The sequence below is a fragment of the Palaemon carinicauda genome, chromosome 3 (assembly GCF_036898095.1).
Source record: "Palaemon carinicauda isolate YSFRI2023 chromosome 3, ASM3689809v2, whole genome shotgun sequence".
NCBI lineage: Eukaryota > Metazoa > Arthropoda > Malacostraca > Decapoda > Palaemonidae > Palaemon > Palaemon carinicauda.
Window position 1 is genome coordinate 38,168,277 of NC_090727.1, and position 6,222 is coordinate 38,174,498.

General features: G+C 33.3%; 1 long non-coding RNA gene across 1 annotated transcript; it reads right to left on the bottom strand.

Moving 5' to 3' along the window:
• Window positions 1–662: 662 nt before the first annotated feature.
• On the bottom strand, window positions 663–5,497 carry LOC137638246 (uncharacterized). The gene is made up of 2 exons (XR_011043949.1): window positions 5,337–5,497; window positions 663–956 (listed from the first exon to the last, which is right to left on the bottom strand). It is a non-coding gene; the product is annotated as an uncharacterized lncRNA (long non-coding RNA).
• Window positions 5,498–6,222: the final 725 nt, after the last annotated feature.

Consider the following 6,222-nt stretch of genomic DNA (forward strand, 5'->3'; position numbering starts at 1 on the left):
AATTGTTCGCTAATGTTAAATTTCCTCATAAAAAAACTAAAAAAAAAAAAACATTTACAATACATAAAAAAATACATTTGACATTACCTATAATAATTTATGCTAATTTAGGAGGTAATAGGAATCCATTATCATTCAGTATTTATCGTATTCGCAAATTAGTTTACAGGTAAGTAAATGAATGATTGTGCCTGTTTATCAAATAATAATTAGTAAAGTGCAATCTGAATTTTCATCAGTCAAAAACGCTCAAAACGTTTTGTGCCTAATTTTCAAGATAAGATTTTGGGTGATTAGAATTTACTTGAAAAAAAAAATTATTTTTTTAATATAATTATAAATTAAATTAGAAATATAATTAAAAGCTAATTAAATTACCTTTGTATGAACTGACTATAAAAACTAATGGCAAATAAAATACTTGTTACTAGACTGAATACAAGTTAATATCTTCAATAATGAAATTCACAACTTAAAACAGAAAAAACGACACTTCGATAAGCTTAGAATTAATCTGGTAATATCATTATTGCAAAAATTAATCTCTTATTTACTGTAACCTTATTTCTTTCTATCTTCAGTTAGTCATTGTTATCGAACTTACGGGATATAAATGGGTTGACTAAGATAACACAACCTCCAAAAATCTGGTCTATTGCACATTTCAAGATATTTGTAATACTGTAATATTATTTCTCACAAAGTGTCTTTTTATACTTGAGAAAGATTTGATAACAGACTGATCCCTTCAGATGAGACTATCTGGTGTTCCTTTTGAAATCAGAAGTTAATAAAATGGATATCTTGTCCTCGACGAAAACTTTCCGAATTATTTTTTCTGCAGTAATTCCGAGATTATCCTCTGTCGATGTTCATCCTTAGTGTATTTTTGTAGTTTAATTTTCTATTTTAAGCAGGAGGCTAGAATAATTTCCTTCTCTTCTGGCAATTATAGTCTGAAAAATAAATAAAAGATGTTAATTGTACAGAAATATGTCTTACTCATTGAATATGTTAATATGCACTTCAATATCGATATTACTGTTTTTAGTAAAATATTCTGCATGATAAATTACATTACAAAGTATACAAAATATTCTGATGTATTAAAATTAATCAGTGAAAATAATGCCAAACTACACATGTCCATGACATTTAAATCAAATTTTTCATCCAAAAGTATATCTTGAAAAGTGGAAAAGCATTACCTCCTAAATCCTATTTCACTACAATAATCTAATTAGCCTCAGGTAATCCAATGACAAACAGGAGCTTCAGTAATCCTTCGGTTAATCCCTACGATTCTATTCAAGGGATACTCAATAAACCACGGTTCTCTGAATAAAGAATTCTACCCTACACCACAGTGGATACCAGGTCACACATAAGCCTAGTCATAGAAAAAAAAAATCATAGAATAATATATAAATTCTGAGTAAAAATAGATTTATTGACACACTAATAGTGTCAGGTGTAGAAGATTTTTTAGTATACAAGAGTATGGTAATGTGCAAAGCAGTAATAAACTTGGTGTTCTCACTCTCCTAAAAAGACGACATGCAAATCTCTAAAGTTAAGTTTATCATTTTCGTAATTGAAATGACATATTAAATTTGTATTGCATATTGTATTGATCCTCCATAAACTAACTGGAAGCATCCTACCACAATCATTAATTAATCTTAGTGGTTTTTACAGGTTAGCCTTCAATTAATGAACCAGCTTATTCTACCCAATTTCACCTTCTTACTTTTCCTGCCTTAGAATATGGAAAAACTTATCATACACACAATGCCTCACTAAACTAGTCATAATTAACTAATTTATGGTCTTATTCAACATTATTTTCTTTGACTTACTGGCAGGGCCCATTATCCATAAGGGTGACTAAACTGAAGCCTAGAGCAGGGGCTACTAGGGATGTAAGCTTATTTTAAGTGTTAATTGTGAAAACTTAATATTATTTACTACAATTGTAATATTTTCTTAATAAATTTTACGAAGAGCGTGAAATATGTCCTGGTGAGGTGGGCGCTTTGGGGTGTCAAGGGGCCCATAGAAGCTTGAATCCTAGGGACCCTGCTTACTGGGTATACTTCACCCATGGACTAACCTATCCAACACAAAATGACAACCTGGTTTTACTAGACTCACGTCTTTAACATTATTAAATCTAGAACAACATTATATATGTTTTGCCTATGATTAACAATTCTACCTTAAATAAAGGTAAAATAGATCCAAGCTTATCCATTACTTATATAATCCAGCCTTTATCTACCATTAGCTGCCCCATACTGCCTTTGTCCCCTGGCCTACCTATTATTGTTCAATGAAAATACTAATCTTATTTTACTTCAGCTAACAATGTATTACTGTTCAGAATATTATAGTGTGTTTATATCACCAAATCTTTAACAAGGAGTCAGCATAGCACTCACAATTGGAAGCTCCTAAATTTTAGTGCTCCTTTGTATGAATCTAAACCTCAGGGCTGTATACTTTAACTAATGATTTATTAACAAACAATGATATGGGTTTTACCATCTACCCAGTAACCCTGAGAATTAATAAGAATATCATCATAAGATCAGGACTTAGTCTTGTTCTGTATTCCACTTGGTAAATGGGCAGTTTATCTTTCACAGATTTGTGTACTGATATCCGGATTATAAAGTGAATTTCTAAATAACTCCATCCGTAATATAAAGCATTTAATGAAGTATGGCTATACAACCATACTAAATAAATAATGAATTACCTAGAGCATCTAAAGTTATTAAAGATACAAGTTAAAATACCAAGGGAAAAATGTGGTCGAAGAAAACCTTAAAAAGCAAAATCTAGAATTTCCTTATTGAAAAGTGTACTTAATTGTTAACTGATCAGGGAGACTGCAACTTATAACAGAGATAGCTAGGTCTCTTTAAAATTTGAATTTCTCACCAACAGAGATTCTGCAATTGGAGAGCTTACTCATAGGAATTTACCGCATGGGGATCCACATCTCCAAATACACACCTGAGCACTAGTAATAGGTGTAACAATCCCTATTTCAGGTATCTATGCACCTCATATACGTGCTTGCTATGTTTCGTTTTGTAAGAGACAATTACTGGCAATCATAGGGAGATAAGTACCACACACACACTCCCATGGAGAGGGAAATGGTAGTCACACAAACTTTAATCCTATCAGTAAAATTTACTGGATTTCTAAAACTTCTTTGTTGTTCTCCTGAAATTGCAGCCAGAGCTCGAGCAAAGCAGAGGTAGAGAAGGAAATAATCTGAAGTTTGCCTTCACAGGGTTGCAAAGACCGATAAAGAAACTCACTGGGAAAGACAGGAAAGAGGCAGAAACATGGTTATGTCCCTAGCATCTTACTAATATCATGAAGACATGGAATGAAAGGGGATGGGTGGCATCCTTTCTGATCCCACATGGCAATAACTTCAATGAATGTACATCGTAGCCTAAGAGTTGACCTTTACTGAGGATTCGTTATCGTTGTCGTCAAACGGCCATACTAATGAGGGAGACAGCAAACAGTAATGCTGTACAACAAGAAGAACAAGGAGGAGTCAATAGGATGGCCACACAGCTGTCCCAAAGCTACAGTTATAAGATATAAATGAAAAACCGTCATCTTCATTAAAATACCTTGCACACGATGAATGAATATGAAGTTTTCTGGCATCCTGACATCAAAGGTCATTGACGCCAGTATCATTTATAATAAAAAAGGAAAAGAATATTAAATTAAATCAATAAAAACAAATATGTTATAAAAGAACCAAATAGCATTTAGAAGACCTGCTTCTGAAATAAATTAAAAAATGCTGCTAGCATTGTACGATACATCATGTCCAAGGATTTTGGCAAGGATGAACTTGCCATCCTCACCTCGAGCCTTAAACAGATATCCAATTCTTTCGCTACAATAAGTGAGGAATTCAGTCAACAAAAGCCTCACTGTCAAGGGTATCAAACAGTCGTCACAATATGGTTGGTGTTGGCAAGCCAGTAAAAAACGTGTGTCACCCGAGTGTGACCAATGCGGAGACGACAAAGAGTAGTCTCCCACTTTCGGGGCATCCTATTATACCTCCAAGGGAATATAACATACTTATTCCTCGCCTCTTATTTTCAATTAAACTATCCTAATAATCAATATTATAAATACAATTCTTAATTGTGGATAAAAAATCATTACAGGGTATGGAATATCTTCTTAGGTAGCAACTCAGCTGCAGCATTCTTTTCCTGTGAATCGGCCTCCTCTTTTCCAGACAAACCTACATGTGCTGGAACCCAACAAAATTGAACAGTTATACCTCTCAGTCCACATACAAAAAGCCATTCTAAAATCTTTAAAACTAAAGGGGTACTGGAATTAAAAACTTCTAAAGCTTGAAGGGCACTCCTTGCATCACTAAAAATGGTAAAATTACCACCTTACTTCAATTCTATTTTCGCAGCAGCGGTTAGTATGTCAAAGTTCGGCAGCAAATATGGAAGATATTAGAAGAAGTGCACCTCTCCAGTTAAAAGAACTACTATATACTCCAAATCCAACGCCAGCATCAAACTTGGAGCCATCAGTACACAGTATATAAAAGTCTATTCCCTATGTTCTTCCACATGTTCCATAAAAAGAACCCTGGCTTCTAATTCACTCATTTTCTTTTTTATACCAATAAAATATCTACATAAAGATATCTCTGTTAATTTCTTAGCATATGTTTGTATAACCTGATGATTGAAGTCGCTTCTCGGTGGGCTGGCAAGTAGACGGAGTTCCACTGCCACACTTCAATAACTGAATACACCTTATAAATTTTGACAGCAGAGTTCCAGCCAGGCTGAAATTACTCTTATTAAAGAACGATGGTTTGTATTAGTGTAGAAACAAACATTGGAAATTCAACACTTTCATAATAAAATTTCAACTAAATCTTACCGTAATTCATTAGCAATTCTATACTACTAATACCTTCTAACAAGAGCACTTAATACATTTGACACCCTCATTTGATAAAATATAGAATTCATCCAACTTACAATCGTCAATGCAATACAAGAAGCCAATCTTAATGCAACCTACTAAAACAAAAATTCTACATTGAATGACTAATTACGAATAAAATCATTTGAATTAAATCCTACTCAATCCATATATTTAATTGTCCCAATGCAACCTATTAACAATCTATAATCACCATAATTCGTAAAAGGACTAACCCAATTAACATTTACTTGTAAGTCAATCTACTAACAAGTCAAAGTTTATAATGCTATCAAAATGTTAAACACAATGCTCTTTATTAACCTTACTTTTATAATTCCAGTTACTGGTATTTATTGGTTGTTACAGATTCCAATCTCTCACTGAAGAACAGGAAAATCATAGACCTCCCATTTTCAGTCTCCAATATCTCACTGCTCAATATGAACCAGAAATTAAAGAAAAATTGTGAAAAAATTTAAAAAACTCGCCAACCATTTTGTATAATCATTTAATGAAACTGAGCATGACTTTCTTGCTTTTATAATTATCGAAGATGACCTTTCAAAAGATGTTACCCATTCACTGGTAGGCTATTAATGGATTGACTTATCTATAAAAATCTAGTTTCAAAAATATCCAAATTTACCCTTTGACAGATATTTTTCAATGAACAATAATATATAATCATGTAACTCCCATTCTTAGTAGGCAAATATCTACAGATCAAATTATTCTTGATAAACATTTAAAAAAAAAGCCTGTGTATCTATCACCCATGATACCCATCATTAAGAATGACACACTGATAAATATAGATCTTAGAGCTGAACAAGGGGATATCTCCATCTGTAAAGTACAGAAACTTAACAGATACGGGGGACTCAAGTACAGCCAAAAGAGAAGAGCCTGGTCCCTTCGTGTCTCTAGGAACCTTATCAAAGAGCTATCAGATAAGGAAATCAATATGATTGAGACCACCACTGAGTATTCCTCAGAACTTAGGAAGGTTTGAAAGGTAGACATATTCCAGAATGGAGTGAGTGCCTAGACTATTTCCTTTTTTTCTGCCTGAATGGACTGGGTTGCTGGGACCATTTCCTTTTTTTTCTGCCTGAATGGACTGGGTGTTTTGATCATTTCCTACCTCCTGCACTTATGGAGTGGGTGTTTAAACCATTTCCTACTTCCTGCATGTCAGTAACATCTAAACTA